The sequence below is a fragment of the Nicotiana attenuata genome, unplaced genomic scaffold, assembly GCF_001879085.1.
Source record: "Nicotiana attenuata strain UT unplaced genomic scaffold, NIATTr2, whole genome shotgun sequence".
In the NCBI taxonomy this organism is placed as follows: Eukaryota; Viridiplantae; Streptophyta; class Magnoliopsida; order Solanales; family Solanaceae; genus Nicotiana; species Nicotiana attenuata.
Window position 1 is genome coordinate 62,052 of NW_017672148.1, and position 10,116 is coordinate 72,167.

Here is a 10,116-nt window from a genome sequence, read left to right on the forward strand (position 1 = left end):
AATTCATTTGATGTGAAACGGTATAGTTCTTCCTTTCATTTGTCTCATAATATAAATGAATGAAAAAAAAAAATTCCTGCTTTGTATATATTGTGAAATTTACTTGTGGATAATGCAAAAATTCTTAACAAGAGGTCGGGTATGTCTTTGTTATATGTTTGCAATGTCGAGTAAACCTGAGCATAGACAAGGTGATATGACAACTCTCTATGGTCATCAAATGTGTCAAATCAACTATGTTGTAGTCAACTAAAATAATGAAGAGTCATACCATGGGCAGCGTTACCCAACAAATGAAGAGCAGTGAAGACATAGAAGAACTTGCACAAATGAAAATAATGAAGGGCCATAGTATGGAGTCATCTTGCAATTAAAATATTTACAGTTTTCGTTGTGGCAATCGCAGAATTATGCCCTCCAGTGAACAAGCATCTACTGCTAGATGTAAGACAGACGGTTAGCAAGGCGTTCAGACAAGTTTTATAATTTTAAGCTATCATTGTTATACTATATATGGTTGCAAATAAGTTTCTTGCTATTTTGTTTAGCTATGCATTCTGCATGTTGTTTTTTTGCAGTCAAAGTACGACAATTGCAGGTAATATGAGCATTTAGCAACTGGAATTGAGAAGGTGATTCGACAATTGATATTGAAATTAATTGTATGCTCTAACTGTAATAGCTTTAGATGCTGAACAAAGAATTGAAAAGTACGTCATAATAATTGTGTAGGTAGCATAGTAAATCTTAAAGACATGTAGCTCCTACTTTGGCGTTAGACACTAGTTTTGCTGCTTCCATCTTCCTTGAAACTTGAAAGCCTATATTAGATGGACTTTGGTCTTCTAATATTTAATTCTATCTTACCCAGAATACAATGCTTTTAAGAGCATACCAGTACGTAGCACGGAAATGATGATATCTTTTTAAAATTAAAAAAAATATTGCGTTAGAGAATTTGATTTCTTTCTTTTCATGACACATGGTTTATTTTCTTATTGTTCTTTTCTGGCTAATATTGCTATTGTTTGTTCTCTTATATTTCCCTAGAGGAATATTTAAAAAGAAAGGGCCTGATTAAGGATTTAAAAATGAGTCCAAATAGGAATTGGAATTAATAACTCCTTTTTTCTCTTCATTGATGGTTGTTTAATGTAATAGTTTAGTCATAGCATGTATTTTTAATATTTTTGCTTACAAAAGATTTGTTTATTCATAGTTTAGTCATAGTTATTTATTCATATTTAAACCGCGCGAAGTGCGGATAAATTTACTAGTGAGAGAATACGTTAAAGGGTTGATCTTTACACGTGTCTAACCAAATACTAATTCGGATTAATAAAATAAATTAAGTCAGAAAGACTGATTAAATTATTCATATGAGAAGTCCAACCGAATAGCTTTTTTATAGCATCACATCCCTTAGATATCAACCAAACAATCATATTATTCTTTTTTTTGTCATGAGGCTTCTCCACAAGAACTGCCATAAATTTTTATGCTCCATAGAAGACAGATAATAATTAGATCAAGAAACCTTGGAAAAAAGATGGAAAACTCCCTCACCACAAGGTCTCGCAATAAATTTTGGTTTGTTTTCTTTGTTTTCTTTATTTTTTGGTACTTATTGCTTTATGGTGTTGATTGGTCTTCTCTACCTGGAATTGTAACAACAACGTCACGATACGAAGCGAGTTCAATTGAATCCATTCGTGTAGCTTCTATTCCTCCTCCAACTCCCCCTCATGAAAAATATATTAGCTTAAATTTCAATTCTTCAAGTATTAATAATGCCACCATTGATACTACAAAGAACGAGACGCGATCCGGGGAAGAATCGGTTGTTGAAAATGACAATGTGGTACCTGATTTGGAGGCGCTTGAGAAAGAATTGGAACCTTTGTTAAGAAAAAATGAACCTATAGATGAAAAGGTTGAGAAAAATGCAACTCAAGAAGATAAAAAGGGAGGAAAATCGTGTGAAGAAAGATATATATATGTTGCAGAAATACCAAGTAGGTTTAATGAAGACATGCTGAAGCATTGCAATTTGTTAAATAAATGGGAAGATATGTGTCAATATTTGGTAAATATGGGACTTGGTCCTGATCTTGGTAACCCTCAGAGAGTTTTCTCAAACAAAGGTTGGTTTACGACGAATCAGTTCTCGTTAGAAGTGTTGTTTCATAACAGAATGAAGCAATATGATTGTTTAACGAATGATTCGTCGAAAGCAGCAGCAGTTTTTGTGCCTTATTATGCAGGTTTTGATGTGTCAAGGTATTTATGGGATGATTTTAATACATCAATGAGGGATGCTGGTGCAATTGAGGTTGCAAAAATTCTTAAGGAAAAACCCGAATGGAAAACTATGTGGGGAAGAGATCATTTTATGATTGCAGGTAGAATTACTTGGGATTTTAGGAGAGGTATTGAGGAGGATAAAGCTTGGGGTAACAAGTTAATGTTGTTGCCTGAAGCACAAAACATGACAATCTTGACAATCGAATCGAGTCCTTGGAACAGAAATGACTTCGCGATCCCATACCCGACATACTTTCATCCTTCAAGTGACAATGATGTGTTCCAGTGGCAAAAACAGGATGAGGAGGCTAAGGAGGAGGGTATTGTTCTCATTCGCGGGAGCCCCACGACCAAACTTGGAGGAATCAATCAGAAGCGAGATAATTGAACAGTGTTTAGCAACGAGGCAAAAATGCAGGTTATTGGAATGCAAAGACTTGCACAATAAATGCAATAAACCAGTTCATGTTATGAAACTGTTTCAAAGTTCTCATTTTTGTTTACAACCCTCTGGTGATTCATTTACTAGAAGGTCTACTTTCGACTCCATTTTAGCTGGTTGTATACCAGTGTTTTTCACTCCAGGTTCTGCTTATATACAATATGTATGGCATTTACCTAAGGACTTCACAAAATACTCAGTACTTATTCCCGAGGATGATGTAAGGAAAAAGAAAGTGAGCATTGAAAATGTACTATCTAAAATACCAAGATCACAAGTAGCAACACTGAGAGAGGAAGTTATAAAGCTAATACCAAATGTGGTATATGCAGATCCAAGATCAAGATTGGAGAGTGTTGAAGAAGCATTTGATTTAGCAGTTAAAGGGGTTCTTGAAAGAGTGGATGTAATGAGAAAAGAAATGAGACAAGGCAAGAATTATAGTATGGTATTTGATGAAGAATATAGTTGGAAATATTATACTTTTGGAACTCTAGAAAAGCATGAGTGGGATCATTACTTTTTGAGAACAAGTAAAGAGAAGTACTAAATCATTTGTCAAAAGTCTTGGCCCCATTACTACGTTAGTTGTAGTCTCTAGGTAGCTAGTTTGTGTATAATAAACATCCTTTAAAAAACTTATACAATACTCCCTCTCCAATTCGGGTGTCACTGTTTAACAAACATGAAATTCAAGAAGACAAATCATTTAAGCTTAAGGTTTAGACAAATCATAAAGACAACTATTGCTATTTGCAGTTCAATAATATTTTATTGTAACCCATAAGAAATGGCACTATCATTGATAAGAAAACAGGAATGAGAACCATGTTCATATAGAATCTCAATCTCAAAAGGAGTGTATGACTGCATTTTTCAGTTTCTTGCTTTTATCTAAGTTTTTGCTTAGTACTTCAACCACCATATCCATATGGGAAAGTCATGAAAAAGCATTGGAATGCTGCTTACGAATTAGCAATCTCACATAGAACAGTTACTCAAAATGACGAGGAGAAAATAAGTGAATTGGAAGAAAACAGAAAAACAAAGCAACAAATCAGAGATACTATAAATTGGAAAATCACAGTGAATTTGGGGGAATTCACTATGTTGTTCAAATTTCATTCAATATGTCTTTTGTATATTTTGTATCTAATTTATACATAGTAAAAACAAATTTCATACAACTAATTATATATTAATTTATCTACAACTCATCTACAATTTATCTACAACTTTCACACATTATTTCTACCCAGTTAAATACAACTATACAACTCAAATACAAATATTAAATATTTCTTATATTAAAGTAGTTATTGGTTGTTATTAGTGGCATTTGTTTATTTCTCTTTTCTTTGTAATTTCATTTATTTGTTGGAACATGTTTTGTCTCGTGTGGCAATAAATTGTCCCTCTATGTAACATTTTCCATGGAAATGTAATTAATGCAATTATTTATTTTTAGAATTTGATTGAATATATAGTAATCTTTGAAATATTTTTACTAAAAAATATAGGGAGAGGAATCAAGTTGAAGAAGGCCTAGCAAAAATAATCATAAAAGAAAATGTAGATGTAGATATTTTGTTCCAAAATACTCCCATCCCTTTTGTAATGAAATATTACTTATAAGTAGGGGTGTACATAGGTCGGGTTGGTTCGAATTTTGCAGTTATCAAACCAAACCAATTGTGTTGGGTTATTAAATCTAAAGACCAAACCAAGACAATAAAACTTGGGTTTTTCAATCTCGGGTTTTCGGGTTTTTCGGGGTTTTTCGGGTTTTTTTCCTGATAAAATCTTCGTAGCACAAAACATATAACTTGTGCTCAAAATATTTCTTTAATCCTAGTAAGATACAACTATATAAGGTATTTTCCCAGAAAATAATATAAAATATGAGATGTATCATAGCATTATTCTAAAATATTTGACAATAGATTATGTAATATAAATATTGCTAATTTAAAATCTATAATAAAAATAAACATAATCTGAAATTAATAAGTCATGCTAAAATAAGTTGTCACGACCCAAATCCCAACCCGGTCGTGATGGCGCCTCTCGTGAAGACAAGGCCAGCCAGAACAAAGCTAACACCTTTTAGAGCAATAAATTAATATTAAATAAATTCAAACACATACTCAATATAGCCAATAAAACGGAAACAGCGGTGATAATACGAAAAACCATCCCGACACAGCCCAAACCGGGGTGTCACAAGTCATGAGCTGCTACAGAGTTACTATAAGTCTAAGAAATAGAATATCTAATACAATTGTCTGGAGAAACTGAAATAACATAAGATGGGGGAGTCAAGGGGCTGCGGATGTCAACAGCTACCTCGAAGCTCCAACTCGCTGCCTGCCTGTGAAGTATATCAGTGCTTAGGAGCGGTCTCTACTATGCCTGAATCTGCGCACATGGCGCAGGGAGTAATGTGAGTATTCCGACCCAGTGAGTAATAACAATAAATAATAACTGAAGATAAGAAATCACATAACTGCACAAAGCAATTCTATATCAGGCAGTAAAATAGTAAAACAGTAGAACAGTGCAGAATCCAGTGAAATCTCCTTTTAAAATCAGGTAAATCAGGTAAAACAATAAGTAAATAGTGAGTAGAAATCTGCCCTCGGGCCCAGTAACAATCGCTCAGAACAGTATCAGCCCCTCGGGCACGGCATCAGTCACTCAAAACAGTATCAGCCCCTCGGGCTCAGTATCATATCACATGGGTACCCGCGCTCACTGTGGGTGTGCAGACTCCGGAGGGGCCCCTTACAGCCCAAGCGCTATATCAACATAAGGCCTGAAAGCCTTCACACATCACACTCTAGGCCTGAAAGCCTCCTCACAATACACTCGAGGCCTGAAAGCCTCCTCACATATCACTCGAGGCCTGAAAGCATCCTCACAATACACTCAAGGCCTGAAAGCCTCACTCAGTCCAGAAACATCATATGCCCCTCGGGCATCAATAAAATAATAGTTCTCAGCCCAAACAGCAGTGAAAATGTCATTAAAACCTCAGAATTCAATTAAAGCAGTTGAGTTTGCAAAACAGTATAATTATAGGGACTGAGTTCAAACAACGTATCAAAATAGTGAGGAAACAGTGATAGCAATCCCTGGAGGATTCAAATAATCTGCATTAAGCCCAAAACATGGCAATCAGCCCAAATAACGATGATAAACAAATCAGCTTAGTCAATTACGTGATAAAATATCAAACGGGACGGACCAAGTCACAATCCCCAGTAGTAAACAACCCCGCGCTCGCCATTAAGCGTGTGTTTCACCTCAATATAGCACTACGTTGTGCAAATCCGGGGTTTCAAACCCTCAGGATATCATTTACTATCATTACTCACCTCAAGCTTGCCAAAGTCAGCTCGCTATGCCCTTGCCTCGCAAATCAACCTCCTCGCGCGTCAAATCTGGCCAAAACCACAACGAATACGTTACAATAGGCTAAGGAAATATAACCCAATCGAAAAGACTCGAAAAACATCGAAATTCACGCAGTTGGCAAAACCCGAGCCCCGGGCCCACTTCTCCAAAATCAGAAAATTAACATCACCGGATTCCTTATCTCGCCACGAGTCTATACATATCAAAATTACCAAAATCGGAGTCCATTTGACCCCTCAAATTCCACTTTGAAACATCAAATTCTCAAGCCTAGCTTTACCCTTTTTTGATGAAATTCAACAAATTTCCATGTTAATTCTACCATAGATTCATATATTTAGGCCAAAGGACTTACCTCCAATCACACCTAGTCGAAATCCCCTTCAAATTCCGTCCAAGAGCTCACAAGGTTGCTTAAAAATGGTGGAATTAGACTTAAGCTCGCGGAACAAAATGAGCATTAAAACCCTTCTGATAACAGGGATTTTCGCATCTGCGGTCCCACAACCGCATCTGCGACTACCGCTTCTGCGGTTAACTTCCGCTTCTGCGGATCCTCACTTAAGGACCACGACCGCTTCTGCGGTCCTCTACCGCATATGCGGACCTCGCTCCTGCGGGTTGCTGTCCGCTTCTGCGGAATTACCAAAATCCCATCTTTTCGCTTCTGCGACCAAACTACCGCATCTGCGGCATCGCAGATGCGGCTCCATGCCCGCACCTGCGGAAACAGCCCCTTTCCTCACAAACTCGCACCTGCAACCAACCACACGCATCTGCGGAACCGCATATGCGGCCCTTCTTCCGCAGATGCGAAAACACCAGATACCAGCAAAAACCTGCAATTCACCAAGGTTCAAAACTCCCCGATAGCCATCCGAAATCATCCCGAGGCCCCCGGAACCTCAAACAAAAGTGCCAACCCATCCTAAAACATGATTCCAACTTGCTCCAATCATCAAAACACCACAATTAACACCAAAACCATCAAATTATATCGGATTCAAGCCTAAGTTCTTCCAAAACTTTCGAATTACGCATTTGATCAAAAACCCGACCAAAACACCTCTGAATGATCTAAAATTTTACACGCACATCCAAAATCACCTAACGAAGCTACGACAACTCTCGGAATTCCATTCTGACCCTTGGATCAAAATCTCACCTGCTGAAACTGGCCCCTCGAAGGAGCACTACTGTGACTACCAAAACCTCGAGGCCTCTTGGCCTCCCTCTCATCTCGATCCCGATGGCGAACTGCCTCAATCTCTCGAGCTATATCAACCACCTCCTCGAATGTGGCACCCAGCACTCGCTCCCTAGTCATAAGAACACGAAGAGGATAGGCGAGACCATCAACAAACCTCCGGATACGCTCACGATCTGTAGGAACCAGCCAAACTGCATGGCGAGACAACTCAGAAAATCTCATCTCATACTGGGATACTGTCATATCTCCTTGACGCAACCCCTCAAACTGTCTACGCAGCTCCTCTCTGCGAGACTGCGGTACATACTTCTCCAAGAAGAGAGTGGAGAACTCCTGCCATGTCAAAGGTGCTGCACCAACCGGCCTACGCCGCTCATACGCCTCCCACCAGGTGAAGGCAGCTCCGGTAAACTGGAAAGCAGTAAAAGCCAGACCGCTGGACTCAAGAATCCCCGCTGTACGGAGCATCCGCTGACATCTATCAATAAAACCCTGGGCATCCTCGCCCTCAGCTCCACTAAATGTCGGAGGCTAGAGTCTACCAAACCTCTCGAGGCGACGCTGCTCGTCCTCGGGCATAACTGGAACCTTGTACTCCTGAACTAGTACCACTGGTTGAGCTGGAGGTGCCTCTGGAGTCTGTAACCGCTGTAATCCCGGCTCAAGTGTGCGAACAGCGGGGGTCTGATTGCCTCCCCCGGCCTGTGAAGTAGCTGCTGCTGCTGCTGTGGTGGTTGAAACCACCTGAGCCAGACCCGTGCAAACTGTCAATATCTGGGCTAATGTCTCCTGGAGGCCCGGAATCACAATGGGCACAGCTGGTGCCGGAACNTGGTCCTGAACCTGGGGCAACTAAAGGATCCACACGGTGCTGACCCCTGCTGCTCTGCCTCTACCACTACCGCGACCACGACCGCGTCCACGGCCTCTAGTAGCCTCAGTAGGTGGTACTGGTGGTCGTCCGGCACGTCCGGTAGCTCGTGTCCTCACCATTTGTGAGAGGATAGAGTAAAGAGAAGTTTAATATCCGATTCAACAAGTTCGCACGACAAGAATTTCAAGAATGTGGAAATTTCCTAAAGGTTCTGCAGCCTCCCGAGGATTAGTACAGACGTCTCCGTATCGATCCGCGAGACTTTACTAAGCCGGCTCATAACTCGCCAGACCTAGTAACCTAGGCTCTGATACCAACTTGTCACGACCCCAATCCCGGTTGTGATGGCGCCCAACACAATGCTAGGCAAGCTCGACCATTCCGACACTCACAATCCCTTTTATAAAGCTTATACCCAATTAACAAGATTTAATGACGTTTAACATAAGTGTAACTCTGCAACAATAGACAATAACAGTGCGAAAACCAAGAAAAATATTAATACAAATCCCACCGATCTGGTGTCACGAGTCAAGAGCCTCTACACAAGTCTGAGGAACAACCTATACAAAAGATAGTCTAAAGTGCTGAAAGTAAAGAGGATAGAGGGAGAAATCGGGTCTGCGAACGCCATGCAGCTACCTCGATGACTCCAGTGAAACCTGAACAGCAGCTAAAAGCTCAACTATGCCTCCGGGATACCTGTATCTGCACACATGGTGCAGGGAGTAAAGTGAGTACTCCGACTCAGTGAGTAATAGTAATAAATAACGACTGACGGAAAGAAAACTCGTAAAAACACTACGCAGTTCTATATAAAGCAGTAAGTACATCAAATAGCAGGTAAATGAAGAAGTCAGGTAGACATCTCTTAACACAATAACCGATAGTATGATTATACCGCTGCGGCGTGCAGCCCGATCCGTACTGAGTATTGCTGCGGCGTGCAGCCCGATCCACACACACACACACACACACACACACACACACACACACATATATATATATATATATATATATATATATATATATATATATACTGCTGTGGCGTGCAGCCCGATCCAATAATAATAGTCGACTGCGCTCACTGGGGGTGTGCAGACTCCGGAGGGGCTCCTACAGCCCAAGCGCTATACTGCTGCGGCGTGCAGCCCGATCCATATAGTATATCTACTACGGCGTGCAGTCCCGATCCATATAATATACTACTGCGGCGTGTAGTCCGATCTATATATGTATATATATACTACTGCGGCGTGCAGGCCGATCCGGTATATATATCAAATACCCTCACTTTGGGGTTCTCGACCCCTCTCAGTCACTGATAGACATGGCCTCTCGGGCATACTCAGCTAAAACGAGGGTTCCCAATCCACAAGTCATTCTCATTTAGGATTACCAATTTCTAAAGCCGGTTCGATATTATGTTTATCAGTTAAGAACATGACTGAGGGTATTTGTTTAACGAGTAAACGTGAGGTCAACCAGTATCAACTACCCCTAAGTGGGTTCTACAAATCGGCATAAGGCCCCAAACATGGCAACTAGCCCGAATACAATGATATTAAGTAAATCTCAGTCAAAAATATAGCAGAAATCATCATGGGATGGATCAGGTCCGAATCCCAGCAATATCAGACCCACGTTCATCATGCAGCGTGTGTCTCTCTTAACATAGCACCTACTGTGTGTGGGTAAGATGTCGGGTTTCTAAAAGGCCCTGGAACATCATTTATAACCATTACTCACCTCAAGCAGGCCGAAATCCTAGCTCGCTATGCCCTTGCCTCGCAAATCAACCTCCTCGAGCGTCGAATCTTCCCAAAACCATAAGGAATACGTTACAATAGGCTAAAGGAATACAACCCA

The 10,116-nt window shown here is 40.1% G+C and overlaps 1 pseudogene; it reads left to right on the top strand.

Moving 5' to 3' along the window:
* Positions 1-1,491: 1,491 nt before the first annotated feature.
* Positions 1,492-3,559, top strand: LOC109212057 (annotated as a pseudogene).
* Positions 3,560-10,116: the final 6,557 nt, after the last annotated feature.